This window comes from Rattus norvegicus, chromosome 3, assembly GCF_036323735.1.
Source record: "Rattus norvegicus strain BN/NHsdMcwi chromosome 3, GRCr8, whole genome shotgun sequence".
NCBI lineage: Eukaryota > Metazoa > Chordata > Mammalia > Rodentia > Muridae > Rattus > Rattus norvegicus.
Genome location: NC_086021.1, coordinates 179,297,814 through 179,311,750, shown reverse-complemented (window position 1 = coordinate 179,311,750; position 13,937 = coordinate 179,297,814). Strand labels below are relative to the sequence as shown.

General features: G+C 48.5%; 1 protein-coding gene across 14 annotated transcripts in view; it reads left to right on the top strand.

Annotated features, from left to right (window-relative positions):
- Zfp217 (zinc finger protein 217) overlaps window positions 1-2,573 on the top strand; it is a 40,676-nt gene extending 38,103 nt beyond the window's left edge. For 13 of the 14 annotated variants that reach the window (XM_017591806.3, XM_017591810.3, XM_017591808.3 and 10 more), the window contains one exon: window positions 564-2,573. The gene's annotated coding sequence lies outside the window, so the exon portion shown is untranslated. The remainder of the gene's footprint in view (window positions 1-563) is intronic. The other variant, NM_001107813.1, reaches the window with a different exon arrangement.
- Window positions 2,574-13,937: the final 11,364 nt, after the last annotated feature.

Here is a 13,937-nt window from a genome sequence, read left to right as displayed (position 1 = left end):
CGGAGCGCTAACACCGAGCCACGTCACCAGCTGTTGAGATTTTCCCTCTTTTTGGCAGGGGGAGGTGGGGGGCAGGATGTTGCTGTAAAGTCTAGGTTGGCTATGAACCTGGTAATTCTGCTTCAGTTTCCTCAGTACTAGTGTTACAGAAGCGAGCCATCACACCTGTGTCCCCCTCTCAGTTGGTGGCAGTTGGAGTTGCCAGATGGGATGTACCAAGTACTGGGTTCTGGTTCCTGTGTGATAATGTCGTTCTCCTGAGTAGTCCATTGACACATGACTTGGTCCAGCTGCGGAGGTTGGAGAAGTAGGCCTTCGCTGCTCCTCCCCTAGTTGCACTCACGTGTGCTGCAAGATGGAGGGTTTTGTTTATCTGCACGGGTGCCTCTGGATGGAGATCACAAGAAAGGGTGTTGGGGCCGTCTACCATGGGTGCTGGGATCCAAATTTGGCTTCTCTGGAGAGCAGTGTGGTAGCCGTGGATCCATTTCTCCGGCGTCGTTCTCACGATCCTTCCTTCAATGATTGTGTGTTTCTAATCACGTTCACCGCTTTCCCATTAGGTCCCTGGATGCAAGAACACACTTTCCACGGAATCACACTTTGGTTCATCTTCTGAGAGCACGTGAGGATAGCTACTGAACAAGCTGTGACTGAATTGTACATAGACCCGCGAGGAGCAGAGAAGGAACACTACATTCTCTAACGTCTGTTAACCTTTGTACCAAATAGCAATAAAAACTAGTGGGAGCAGTTGGGCTGTGCGCCAGGGGACTGCAATCTATTTTGTCCCTAAATATTTTTTTAAAGAATTGACCAAATAAGTTTTTTGCATACTTGAGCTCGGCTGAAAAGGAATCATTTGGGTGGGGTGGGTGGGGTGGGGAGTGCTGTAAAGCTTGCACCTCAGGTAACTGTAAATACCAACTGATGTCGTGATGTCATCCTCGTGAACTTTCTTAAGTACTGTGTGTTTCTCTTCCTCATGGAGCTCAATGACTTGAGCATTTTCTGCTTCTTTATGCTTTTTCATTTAAAACGTGTTTTAAAGCATATTCTCACTGAGTCTCTTGTCTGTCGATGGAAGCATTGACCCTCAGAAGATGTGCTGTGCAGCCTGAGGTCAGCAGGCATTAACCTGGTACCTTTACTATAGCTGTTAGAGCTCATGTGTACAGGTCGTCCTCGAGCCCCAGCTGCTGCTCTGGGGATGTCGTGGTGCTTTTGAGTGGGTGTTGCCTACAGAGAAGCTGCCTCTGTAGGGCGGGCGGCCAATGTCTTGGACAAGTCAGGCTCCATGAGGAGCTATCTAAGTTCTTCTTTTCTTTTTGGAAGATTGGGTTTCTCGGAGAGTTGCCTGATTTAAGTCTAGATAAATATGCCACATCTCCTTGTGGGAATTGCATGCTGGGAGGCAGTTTTAAAGAGTGGAAAGTTTGGGGAAATACTTTAGTTTGTATTTGAATGAGTCTGATGTGTCTGGCGTTTGAGCATGGGCACCTTGAGTGTGGGTGAGGACCTGCCAGCGGAGCCTCCTGGGAGGCGGGGAGAGAAGATCCGCTGGAGACACGAGTCTCCCATTGTTTCACAGGGTGACTTCCTCAGTGCACAGGCAGCTCAGGATGGGAAGAGGAGCCACCAGCTGGCTCACGCGCATTTAAACTTGAGTTCCTCTGATGTCTGAGTTAGTCAGCAGTTCATGGGTTTAGCAAACCCAAAATATTTTATTAAGAAACTGTTTCAAAAATAAATTTGCACTGCTCGTTTTTTCTTGCCCCACCCCTCTTGATTGGACAAAAGGGTGAAGAGCTCAAAAACCTCGACTTCCCCCCCACTCCCTTTTCATAGTGCACCATGAAGGGGCCCTTGGGAGATGTCTTACCTCTGTGTTGAATGGAGACCTACCTGGGTTGAGATGTGCCTGCTCTTGCAGAAGTGCTTTCGTATCAGGAACGTGTACACTAGGCCCTGTTCCCGTCCACAAGCTGAGCCATATGTACGTAATCTAGACTGTTTTTTTAGGTCTGCACTTTCATAGCCTATTTTTTGAAGATTAACACATTTGCAGGGTGATGACTCCATCTTTGTCTGAATGCAGTGAGTGTAAGAGGAGGCTCGCTCTCAGAGACCGTACATGTGAATCTGGAGGGGTTATACAGTCGGGGCCAAAAGTTAAAACCTGTATTTAAAGAAATAATCACCAAATCTATTAGAAAACAAGTCTGTGTGAAATGCTGAAATGTCGGGGCTTTCAGATTCCTCTAGGTACATTTTCTGAATGCGTTAATGGGAATTCCAGGTTTTTTCTTTAAACAGCCCTTTGTGCTTCCGTGTGTCTGGTCATCAGTATTAACTCTGGGATACTACTGGCTGTGTGTCTTTCCCTGGGAGGCAACAGTACGCGTGAGGAGGTACACTCGTTGCATTTTTGTTAACGTATTTATTTCATTCCAGTTTGATTTATTTTAATTGTTGATACTTAAGTTGTCAGTAGACAAGCTTTATTTATGATATATTTCAGCTTAAAGTTATGTTATTATATGTGGATGTAAATATAGACTTGGTGTTTTACAGTTCCAGTGTTCTGGTTTTCATTGTGTTCCTGGTGTGTATGCCTGTTTGTGTGCGCGGGTGCCTGTGTGTGCGTGGGTGCCTGTGCGTGTGTGCGCGTGCGTGTGTGTGCGTGCATGCGCGTGAACATGCAGGGGTTACTTTGTGTGTCCTGGTGATCAAACTCAGGTGTTAGGTTTGCCTGCAGACATCCTTAACCCATTGAGCTATCTTGCTTGGGCCCTGGTTCCTGTTTTAAATCTATTTTTTCCTTGTTTATTTTAAAAGAATACTTTTTTTTATGTGCCCATGGAAGTTAGAAGAGGGTGTTGCATTCCCCGTAACTGGAGTTGTAGATGGCTGTGAGCCACCATGTGGTGCTGAATGAGGAACCCTGTCCTCCATAAGAACAAACAGCTGCGCTCACCCCTGGAGCCAGACCCGTCCCCTGTCACTCACTCACTCTCAGCTTTTTAACAACTTTGTGTTGAGGCACAGACAACATGGCATGAGTTGTGGGGGTTAGAAGACAACTGAGGGGTTGCGTCTTGGTTTCCACATGTAGAAGGACTCTCGCTCTCCTGGGCCCATGCCTGCGCTCTCCCTGGGGCTGGCGGTTGGGAATCACTCGGCTTTCCTGCGCCCTTGCTGGGTTCATTTGGCGACCGCTCCTGTAGCCCACAGCCCAGGCTCCCATCAGACTTTGCTTGTGCTTCAAACTTGCTGTCTTGCATCTGTTTCCCAGTCCTGGGGGTGGGTGTCTGCTTTCCCCTGGGTTGGAAGAAAACAAATCTCAGACAGAATTTAATTTTCTGTCTGAACTCTATGTGAGTGTGACTTTTTAGAAGATTAAAAACTGATTGTGTGAGCGTGTTGCCTGCATGTGTGTGTACCCATGTATGCCAGAAGAGGGCAAGGGATGCCCAGAACTCTGACTTCCTTAAAAATACCTCCTTCACCTAAAGCCAGAGGAGCTAGACACAGCCCTCCACCTGTCTGGGGTTTGGTTTTTGTCAGTTTGGGCTTTTCTTGCCCTCATCTCCAACCCACGTCATTGTGAGCTGGCAACTTAAATCTCAAGGTGGAATTGGGTTGAGTTTTTCTGGTACAAGGGTGAGTGAGTTCTCTCCTCTGCCTGTGTTAGCCTGTGAGGGTACCATGCCCAACAGTGGGTCCAGCAAGGCAAGTCAGAAAGATCATAAAGCTCCCCCACCTTTCTGTTTAAGCTTTCAGTGGCCAGAAGTGAAAGCTAGGGACGTGGAAAGGATATTTGAAAAGTCCCGTGGGGCTGGTGAGGTGGGTCGGTGGATAGAGGCAGGTGACTTGCTACCAAGCTGGTGACTTGAGTTGGATCCATGGTACTGTACTACTCATGGTGGAAAGAGAACCAACTCCTGAAAGTTGTCCTTTGGCTTAGACACACACACACACACACACACTTTGTTAGTGATTCTTTGGTGAAAACATTTGCCCTCCAAACCTGATGACCTGAGCTCAATCCCTGGTACCTACATACATAAACAGACTCACATAAATAAAGTTAATAAACTGCAATGAAGAAGACCATGAGAGTGGGGCATGGTGGCTGAAAGAAGGGGGGTTGTGAATCCCAGGCCCGTCTGAAAGTAACAAGAACAGGACCCTAAACTTACTTTGTGACTCTGAAAAAACACTGTTTGAACTAACTAAGACTAAGCTTCTAACTGCCTCCTGACTTAGCCCCTGGCCCTTCAGGGGTGACCCTGGACTGGATGTACTGTTGTGGGTGATGTTGTAAGCAGCTGGCCACTCTGAAGCCCAGAGTCTCATATCTGGCCAGTGGCAGTGTCTCCTGGTGGCCCAAGGTTTGTTCCAAGTATTGTGGTCTCACCCCTTTGTTGTGAATAGACTGGATTTCATCTTGGGTTCTTGTATTATTATAAAGTTAAAAATATCTGTATCTGTGTGAGCACCCGTAAGGGGCCAAAAAAGGTTCACTGGAGGCAGAGCTCTAGGAGGTTATTGGCTACCCCATATGGGTGCAAATGTTCCTTACGACTCCCCAGCCCACCCTTTTTTTATATTAAAAGACTTAATTATGTCACGTGCATGTGAATACACTCTACCCATTGGGCCATGGGCCTTGGATCCTTTGAGGCAGCTGGGATCTGCCCTCCATGGTTGCTGGCAATTGAATCACAGGTCCTCGGGAAAAGCAGTAAGTGCTTTTAACCCACTGAACTGTTTCTCTAGCCCTAAAGTTCTTAATTATGTGCGGGTGTCTGCAGGTGCCACAGAGGCCACAGCGTATTCCCGTCAAGAGAGCAGCAAGCATTCTGAAGGGCTGAGTGCGCTCTCCAGCGGGAGGAATGAGATTAGAACTCCCTTTGAGTGGGGAGGGGATAAGTGCCCCTCCCACCGCCCACCCTTGTTACTTTTGTCTTTTATGGTGTGGGGGACACACACACACACACACACACACACACACCCCTCAGTGAGTCATCCTGCTCTCCAGCTACTGCCTGTCCGCAGTCTGGTCTGAACACATGGGTTCTGTGTGATAACTGACTTCATGACCTCAGCCTACCGTACGTAATGCCAGCCTTACTGTGCATATCAAATGGGGGCCTTCACATTGATTTCTTTTTGAAATTGTCTACAGCAGGGCTTTGGAAGTTGTTGCCCCAGAATAGCAAAGTCGTTAGAAATGCAGATAGTCAGGTTTCTCGGGACCTGCTGGGTCAGGCACCACGGGGGTGGGGCAGCACCCAGGTCTTTTGCAGGCAGGGCTGCACTGTCATAGGATCCCTTCTGAGAACAGCCATGTAACAGGGAGGTGGCTGGACTCTGAACGGAGCAGAGAGAAGCTCTCTCGATCATAAACGTGTGAACTATGTCACCCATCCTGCAGCTAACTCAAACATACACATCTTTGAAAACTTGCCCCAGTGATCAGTTGAACAGCTAAGCTGGGAATGAGGAAGTGGTCTTTGTTCCCACTGGAGACATTGGTGGTGACACTTCACAGCTTCAAGGGAAAAGCTTGCAGGTCTTGTTTTGGTATTTTTCCCTAGAGGCACCAGAAACCCAATTTAATAAAAAAACAAAAAACCAAAAAAAAAAAAAAAAAAAAAAAACCCAAAAAATACCAAACCAAAAAAAAAAAAAAAAAAAAAAAACCAAACAAATGAACCAGGTTGCCAGAGTGCTTACCTAGAATGTGAAGCCGTGAAGCCCTGGGCTCTCTTCCCCAATCCCACACAAATTAGGATGGGGATGAACTGTAATCTCTGTGGTTGCAATGTCCAGCCTGGCTCCAGGGATGGGCCTGACAGAGCAGTGAGAGAGTGGAGAGGGATACACGGACACACTGGAAGGCTGGGATTGGGTGGTCTGAGAAGCTGCAGCACTCTGCTAAGGGGAAGCTCGCACATTAATTACCAGACTGAGGTAGAGTTAACAGCACCCGCACAGCTGATGCAGGAGGTGGGTCACGGGGACATGTTTAGCTCAGCTCAATAGGACTGGTTTCTGCAGGGAGGCCAGTAACATCCTGGGGGAGAAAACTATGGCGGACATGTCCAGCATACATCCATTAGACTAGGAAGGCTTTGCCTCCTCTCGGATGATGTCCTTGACACCTGATGTCTGTGCTAACAGCAGGCATTCCAGTAGGTCCTTAGTCAGGGCTCTTTCTGCTCCCCACCTGTTAGGATGCCTCCACCTTGCAAGTGGAACCATCCCTAAATCCCAGCGTGTGGGTGGTGGAGGCAGGAGGACTGGGAGTTTAAGCCTGGTCTGTCTGAAAAGGAAACACACCAGTCACCCACCAATAAAAACCCCAGTAGGTCATCCTGGAGGGGAAACTTTCTAACCCCGAGAGGAGCCTCTTGTCCTTTGTGCAACAATGTGAGAATTGAGCCTGTCTCCTCTTTTCCCCACTGTACCAAGACTGTCAGTCTTTTTTTTTTTTTTTTGGTTCTTTTTTTCGGAGCTGGGGACTGAACCCAGGGCCTTGCGCTTCCTAGGCAAGCGCTCTACCACTGAGCTAAATCCCCAACCCCTCTGTCAGTCATTTAAAAGATGATTTCAGGGTTCTGTTCCAAGCACACTGCAGCTCACAACACCCTGGTTATTCAGTCCCAGGTCACTGTGCCCCCGTGAGTGCTTTGTCTGCGTGTATGCACGTGCACCCATATGCCTGGTGCTTGAAGAGGACATAAGAGAACGTCAGATCCCTTGGAACTGGAGTCAGATGGTTGTGAGCCACCGCACATGGGCGCTGGGAACTGAACTCTTCCTCTGAAAGAGCAGCCATCTCTCCAGCTGTGTGTGTGTGTGTGTGTGTGTGTGTGTGTGTGTGTATTTGCCAGGCCTAGTGGCTTAAGCCTTTAATTCCAGCATCCAGAAGGCAGAGGCCCATAGATCTCTGGGTTCAAGGCTAGCCTGGCCTACAGATCTGGCTAGTTCCAGTACAGCCAGGGCTATACAGAGGAACCCTGTCTCAATCTACCCCACCATTCCCAATTGTTCTTAATTTTTTTTTTTTTTTTTTTGGTTCTTTTTTTCGGAGCTGGGGACCGAACCCAGGGCCTTGCGCTTCCTAGGCAAGCGCTCTACCACTGAGCTAAATCCCCAACCCCCTAATTTTTTATCTCCTTGTGGGGGAGGCAGGGTCTTAGCGTAACTCAGGCTGGCCTCCAACTCACCATGTAGCTAGGGATAGTCTTGATTTGCCTCCACCTTGAATGACAGGTTGTGGTTCAGTTGCTATCTTATTCTGTCCAAATTATATTCAAATCTTACAGCCATGCTATAGGGATGCATTTAAGTTTCCCTTATGTGTCCGACGTTTTTGGTAATATGTCTGTCTGAATCTTAGCAAGTGGTCAAAAAGCTTTCAGTCCAAGTGAAGGGAAACTTCATATCTTTGCCACATGGTGGCGCTGGCATCAGGCACGAGGCAGTGTGGCTGCTCCTTCCTGGATCTTGGGGTTCTGTGTGACTGTAGTGAGTGACACTGGGGCTTTGGGTTCTCAAGAGGATGCACAGTGGCTCTGGCGGCCGATCTTGTCCTTGAGTAGGGAGCATTTTTCACAGCCCTTGCCAGCCTGATGAAATTGCTCTCGATTAAAAAAAAAAATCTACCAAGTCAAATGGGCTGCAAATGGTTGAGATCACCAAGCAGCATTGAAGTCCTGATAATAGAAAACAAGGGTCTGCTTTCGCCCTCCCTCCACTGCCTTTTCTCCCAATTGGATGACTGTGCGAGAGTTGTGGGAGAGTGTATGTGTGTGCACGCATGTGCATGAGTGTATGGGAGCGAGTGTGAGTGAGTGTGTGTGTGTGTGTGTGTGTGTGTGTGTGCGCGTGCGTGCACGAGGCGGTAAATTTTGCAGAGCTTCAACTCACGCCTCATCACCAGCTCTTGCTTTTTGAACCTTCTCCATTCCAAAAGGCAGTTGGGCTCCAGCACTTGGCGTGGTGGGAGGAGGGGGTGGGAGGACCAGGCGGTCAAGACCAAAGTTGACTACAGAACATCTTTGAAGCCAGCCAGAGCTACATTGCTACCGGTGTCATAAAAGCAACCTCTGTTCACACACACACACACACACACACACACACACACACACACACACACACACCAATCAAACCAAACAACAAAAAGGTATAGTTTAGTTGGTGAGTGCTTGGTAACAGGCAAACCCCGGGTCCCATCCTCAGAACCACGTTCCAGACCGCTTTCATCTTCAAGAGTTCAGCTTGGCACAGCAAAAATGTCATTTTTAGGGCCTCAGACTCACTGCATAGACATTATGTTTGCTTCTGCCTCCCAGACGCTGTGATTTCAGGCATGGACTGTGTTGCTAAAGTTCCTTTCTTCTGCGAAACATCCTTCTTCACTATTCCTGAGGACCCAGTGACAAGCCAAGGTGTCATTCCATCCAAGTTCACTCTGAGGGTGAGGAATTAGCAGCAGCAGGAGTGTCTGTGACCTTAAACAGCCTCGTGATAGGTCTGCACCCAGCAGAGATGGAGACTATCAAGGGGCCGCATAGATTTGAGTCCCATTCTGGAATCCTTTCCCACCTATGTAGTCTAGCCTCTCCCAGAGCCTCACCCCATGGACAGTTAGAGCAGGATTGCATACAGCTAGCTGGGCAGGGTGGCCCAGATATACAGGTGTGGGTGTCGTGAGCCTCCCTGCTCCGTCCTTTCAAGAGGAGGAAACGTCTACAGTCAACAAGCCCAGCTGTGACGGTCTTTGGGTATGGTGGCACACGGTCTAGTCCTCAGCCTTCAATGCCAGTCTGGGCTACAGAGAGTTCAGTCTTTGTCCCAAAAACAAGAGGGAGCTTAGGGGGTTAGGAGTGCTTGATACTCTTGTCGAGGACTTGGGTTTGATTCCTAGCACCCACATGGCAGCTCAAACCACCTGTGGCTTCAATTCCAGGGGACCCAGTGCCCTCTTCTGGCCTTGGTGTGCACCGGGAGAGCAAGTAGTGAGTGCAGAGACACATGAGGCAAAACACACACACGCATAAAATAAAAACGAGTTAAAAACCCTTAAGTTATTTTCTGTTAAGGCAGTCCTTTAAGGAAAGGAAATGAAATTGTATCTTTGTCGGGGGTGGGGGTGAAGGCCAGGGCATGTTAGCAGGAGTCAGAGGACACCCTGCAGGAGACAGTTCTCTCCTTCAAGAAGAACCAGTGCTCCTAACCACTGGACTACGATCTCTGCAGCCCTTCAAGGTTTTTTTTTTTTAAAGATTTATTCATTTATACGTAAGTACACTGTCGCTGTCCTCAGACACACCAGAAGAGGGCATCAGATCCCATTACAGATGCTTGTGAGCCACCATGTGATTTCTGGGATTCGAACTCAGGACCTCTGGAAGAGCAGTCCATGCTCTTAATCACTGAGCCATCTCTCCAGCCCTAAAGGTGGTTCTTACCCAGCTACAAACATTCAATTATTTTCCTGCTCAATAGAAGCCTGGAGTTTGGGGTTCAGATCCAGGGCATCCGGTCCCTGTGGTCTTTTTGGGTACATGCATACATGTGTACTTACCCAAATGGAGACGCACATCTATATATAATAAAAATAACAAAGCCAGTCCTGAATCCCACCCCCATACAGCAGATGTTTCCTGAACCCTTATTTGTGCTCAGCAACCTGGATGCTTCTGTGCACTTGACATTTTGTTTTGTGGCTTATAATTATTGTATGTGTGCATATGGTACCTTGTGTGTGGGTGCATGTGACACGGCACACAGGAAGTCAGAGGGCAACTTTTTAGAGTTGGTTCTCTTTTTTCACTATTATGTGGGCTCTGGGGGAGTCTCTCTCAGTTTGTCAGGCACGTGGGGCAGGCACCTTTGGCTCTCCAAGCAATCTGGCTGACTCCTTGCTTTCAATTTTTATATCCGAACCTCACAGAGTGTGGAGTCCTCTGTTCGTTGGTATGTATTGGGAAACTGACGCCCAGGGTTCAAAGTATGACCTCAGCAAAGAAGTCTAGATACACTGAAAGGAAGTCCTCGTCAGGTCGGGTTGCTTTTCTCTGGAGAGTTCCGGAAGGTCAGGCTTTGGTTGTAAAGGAAGCAGATCAGGGGAACTTCCTGACTTCTTGTAGCAGAGAAGCTCTGTCCCCATTCCTCGTGTAGGTTATGCAGCTTTTGGCCACACGGGGGCAGCCTTTGCTAAGGAGAGCGACCCACTGCAAGTTGGAGACAAAGGCCGGAAGAGCAGCCTGGATGAGCTGTCTGTGGGATGTAGGATTCTATCCAGGTTCAGGAAATTAATCAGCATTCCTGGGCTGTGGTAAACAGATACAGACCAGGTCTCGGCTGAGACCATCAAATCGAAGGTTCTCATCTGCGAGGCTGTGGAGACAGAGTTCACAGCAGACCCTCACTTTGGGGGAGACTGCACGGGATGCCTTGAAAACTTTGTCACAGGCAGAGTAAGCGTTTTGCTCTGGTGTACTTATTTCAAAGGGAACGAAAGACCTTTTTGTGTTGGGGCAGTTCTTCACAGATTTCCATAATCCGTTGGCCAACGACACTGTACAGTTGGTGTCGCAGGATACCCTGTTTTGATTTCGCCAGATGAGGAAGGTTATTAAAAAATACAGCAGCAAAATTAAATTAGTGCTAACTGTTACCATTCACAAAAGAGGAACAAGGCAGCCTGGAAAATGTCACCAAACGTCATTAAACAGTGAAAGGTAAAAAAGCAAAATACCGGAGAGGTGGTTTTAGTGGAAGAAGTCATGGCGCTATTGCAGAGGTCCTGAGCTCTGCTCCCCTCATCTTGGGAAACTCACAACTGCTGGTAACTCCAACTCTGTCGGATCTGACACCCACTTTTGGCTTCCAAAAGCACCTGAACTCATGTGCACATACATGCATGCTTATGATTCAAATTAATAAAAGTAAATCCAAAAAAAAGGGCAGTTGTTGTCTGTAAATACATACCCCCATTTACAAGAAGTCACATTGGACCCAGAGCTCTGAGATTCTATGACTAAATCTGGGCCTGGACTTAGCCCCATATTCCACTGTCACTGATCCCTGAGCATCTGACTGCTACTCTAGTAGGTGTAGAGGTTCTCAGCCTTCCTAATTCATTGACCTTTAAAACCATTCCTCGGGGTTTGGGGATTTAGCTCAGTGGTAGAGCGCTTGCCGAGCAGGCGCAAGGCCCTGGGTTCGGTCCTAAAAAAAGAAAAGGAAAAAAAAAAAAAAACCATTCCTCATGTGGTGGCCCCCAAGCATAAAACTATTTTCATTACTACGTCATAACTGTAATTTTGCTAGTGCTGTGAATTGTGAATATCTGATAATTATCTATTATGCGACCCCCGTGAAAAGGTCGTTCAACACCCCGAAAAGGGCTGAGACCCACAGGTTGAGAATGGTGCCGCAGGGGATGACTGGGCTGCAGAAGAGAGGAGGGCTCTTAATTTCCTTCTCCCTGGTTTTTATTTAAGTCCCAGGAAAAGGCTCATTGGTTGGTCTTGGTTACACAGCTGATGGCTGAACTAGTCACGGTATCCAGGAAGATGATGCGCCCTGATTTGTTGGGTCACACTCCTCAGGTGATGAGCCATCCCCCAAATTTAACTATTGGAACTAGGAGGAGTGGGTCCCACGGAAATACCAAAGCGCTACTATTAAAAGATTTAGAGAAGGCAGGAGAGGGGTCTCATCGGTTAAGAACACTACCTGCTTATGCGGAAGACCGAGTTCCTAGTCCTTGTCAGGCAGCTCAGAGCTGCCCGGATGTAACTACAGCTCCAGGACATCCGATGACTGCTTCTGGCCTCTGCAGACACCTGCATGCTCTTGCACATACACTGACAGATCCATGCATACACGTGAGTAAATAAAAGTACACAAAGGAAGAGAGGGCCGGTTAGATGCCCTGCAGGTAAAAGATGCTTGTCTCAAAGCCTGGGGACCTGAGTCTGGTCCATAGGACGCACACGGAGGGAAGGGAATGGACTCGCGCACTGTCCTCCGGCATCCACACATGCGCAGTGCCCTCCTCCACAATAAGTGTAAAATAAGTAACGAGGGGCCCTGGAAAGCAGCGCTCCTTGTCCGTTCTCTTTCTTAAGAAGGAGCCAGCCACGTCCCAAGTACCCAGTCGCCTCTCTCCAGAGAAAGAGAAACCAGACACCTTCTTTCAGGGATGCTGCCAGAGTCCCACACTGTCCTCAGTTTTCTTCCCAGGGGCCTCAGCTTAAAAGAGAACGTGAAAAGCAAGGAGCACAGGAAGTTGGGAGGAGGCTTGGGGAGGACGAGAGGAGTTGGTGGGAGTAGAAGGTAGATTTGATCATGATGGATGGTGCGCGCCTATGGGATTCTCAGTGAAAAGAGAATGTGGTGCCTTCGCTTTTCAGACGGAACTGCTGTTAGTGGCAGAATGGCGGTCCACAGAAGGTTGGGGGACCGGAAGCTGAGCACGGCTGACCCCTGGCTGTAAACAGAGTGCTCGAATGGTCGGTCCAGTGAGGACTGTTCACCGAAACTCTGCCTTAAAAGCGGATGGAGTGGGGTGGGGCTGGAGAGGTGGCTCGGCGTTTAAGAGCTCTGACTGCTCTCCCAGAGGTCCTGAGTTCAAATCCCATGGCGGCTCACAACCATCTGTGATGGGATCTGATGCCCTCTTCTGGTGTGTCTGAAGACAGCGACAGTGTACTTATATATAATAAACAAGTAAATCATTTTTTAAAAAGTGGATGGAGGGCCGTGGCTCAGTGGTAGTTACTCGCCTAGCATGCAGGAGACCCTGAGTTTGATCCCAGCGTTGCACAAATCATGCTGGGGCCCCAGCACTGGGAGGGGAAGGAGAATGAGACGTTCAAGGTCATCCTTAGCTGCCTAGCCTGGGCTACGTAAGACCATGTCTCCAACGACAAGCAAGCTGGAGTTGGGGGAACATGGCAGGTTCTCAGAACCTTCTAACACCCTCAAACTGTTACACAGCAAATACCCAGCAGTCTCTGCTCTCTTTGGTGGGGTCATTAAATTCTTGCTTGGCTATAGAGCCAGGAGACATGACTGTCTTTCATAATTCCCAATATGAGATTTATTTTTATTATTTCTTTTAAAGACATGCAGTTCTAAATGGCCTCCAATTCACTTCATAGAGCAGGCTGGTCTGGAACGCAGAAAGGTTCGCTCTCTCTGCCATCGCACCCAGCACGAGGCAGTGCCAGAGATGGAAACTCGGGCTTTATACACCCAGGCAAGCACTTTACGGACTGAGCTTCACCTCCCAGTCTCCATCCTGAGGTTTTTTTAGGTGAGGAGAAGATGCACAGAGAGGTTAAGTGAGCTACGCTGAAGTTGCACAGCTAAGAAGTGCCCGAGTGCTCTCTCGAACCTACATTATTTGTTCTTAGCTGCACTGGCTCTGCAGCTGCGTCCTTTACAGCTCTCTGGGACAGGGTGGTCCTGAGGTCGTACGGCGCTTAGCACCAGAACACCCTTTGGTGTTCTCTGCTAGGGAAGGGCCCAGCATCCAGGGACAACTTTGGACAGCCTTCAGTTTCGGCTGGCTGGAGACAGACCCTTCTCTGCCTGAAGCCTGTGCTGTGAGCTCCAGGAGGGATGGGGGTCTGTGAGGGATGAGGAGACACACACTCCATTCCTTCCGGGCCTTGGAACTTCAAACTTCCAAAAACTATGAGATTTGATTCCTTTAAACAAGATTTAATTTATGAGTGTTTCACCTCAATGTAAGCACGCATACCGCATATATGCAGTGCCTATGGAGGCCAGAAGAGGGCGTTGGATCCCTGGAATTGGAGGATCGGCGGGTTGTAAGCCACCCAGTGGTTGCTGGCAACCAGATGTAGGTCCTCTGGAAGAACAGACAGTGCTTTTAACCACTG